General features: G+C 72.3%; 1 non-coding gene across 1 annotated transcript; it reads left to right on the top strand.

Moving 5' to 3' along the window:
- The first annotated feature begins 801 nt into the window (after positions 1–801).
- On the top strand, positions 802–872 carry TRNAG-GCC. The gene has a single exon. It is a non-coding gene; the product is annotated as a tRNA-Gly (tRNA).
- The last annotated feature ends 576 nt before the right edge of the window (positions 873–1448 follow it).

The raw sequence follows: 1448 nt of genomic DNA, 5'->3' as shown, positions 1-1448 counted from the left end.
CGTGCCCGTGCAGCCCACCCACCGAAGCCCGCCCCGCGCCCCCGACCGCGGCGCCACCGCGCCCGTTCCCGTGGGAAGCCGCTGCCCCGGCCGGAGCCAAGCCCGCCCTGGCGCGCTCCCTGCCTCTCAGCCGGCAGTCCCCGAGCCAGGAGCCGCTCTGCCAAAGGGCCCCTGCTCACCAGCACCACCCCGTCAGAGCCGGACCACGGGAGCGCGGTCGGCCAGAGCGCGGGAGCCAGGCTCACACGCCTGTGGGTCCTTGGGCCTGAGCGCCGTTCTGGGGTGGGGGCGGGGGCGGAGGCGCTCGGAGGCGTCGCCCTCCCGCGCTCGCGCTTCCCGCACAGCCCGAGCCCGGCGTCCCGGCCCCGGCCCGCTCTCGCACGGCTCACCCCGGCCCGGCCGCAAAGCCAGCCCGCCAGGGGGACCCGGGCTCGGGACCCGGCGGTCGCCGTGAGGCACGTCGGCGCGCGGCCGCAGCGACCACGCAGCGCCTGCACCTGACAGGGCTCACGGCGCCGGCTCCCGGCCCCCTCGCGCGACACCGACAGGGTCGCGGCGGCCGTGGTCTGCGCAGAAGGCGCGGGAGGGGCCGAGTGGGCCGGCGTCCCGACGCCCCGGGCTCCCTCCGAGAGCGCCGCGCCCCGGGATCCTGCACGTGGCCGGGTCCTGGCTTTCAGGTCGCCCGCCCGTCGTCTCCTGCTCCAATGGAGCAGAGAGATGGCCACGGGCGAGCAGTGAGCAGCGACGGGCGGGTGGCGGCCAGCGCCTCTGGGGCAGCGACGGGCGGCGCTGGCCACCGGTGCATGGGTGGTTCAGTGGTAGAATTCTCGCCTGCCACGCGGGAGGCCCGGGTTCGATTCCCGGCCCATGCAGCCGCAGCGTCCCCTTTTGGTCCCACGGTGCGGGCCCCAGAGCCGAACTAGGTCTGCCCGCTGAAACGCGCTCAAGGCCGCGCTCCTGCAAACAAACGCTGGCTTGCTACCTGCCGCCCGCTGCCTCTCCCACGCAGACGCCCAGGACCCCCCCGCCCCCCACCGCACCCACACAAGGCCCTGCTGCCAAGCCTTCGTGGCCCCAAACCCTGCCGGCTCAGCCGCCCGTGCGTCCAGGCACCTTTCTTGTGTTTGCTCGCTTCCTCACCCGGACTCAGCCGAGGGCTCGGGGATTGCACTGGCAGGAATAGCCCACCGTTGGCAGCCGCCCGCACCACACTTCATCTTTCACAACGTCCGTCTCCAAGCTCCCTGCCTCACTCTCCCCACACTCCGACAATCACACTACGTTTGCACAGCCAGGAGCGAGGTAGTTGCCACATCTGGCAAGCACACCTCCCTTTTGCCTGGAGGGTTCCTGGACCATGTCTTGCAGGAGGAGTTCCAAAGAAGTCCACCAGCTCCTGGGCCGGGCCCTCGGCAGAAATAGGTTTCCAACAGCAACGCCCTCACCAC

Source organism: Oryx dammah, unplaced genomic scaffold (genome assembly GCF_014754425.2).
Source record: "Oryx dammah isolate SB20612 unplaced genomic scaffold, SCBI_Odam_1.1 HiC_scaffold_8149, whole genome shotgun sequence".
NCBI lineage: Eukaryota > Metazoa > Chordata > Mammalia > Artiodactyla > Bovidae > Oryx > Oryx dammah.
Note: the sequence above shows the minus strand (reverse complement) of the source record. Positions and strands in the feature narration are given on the sequence as shown.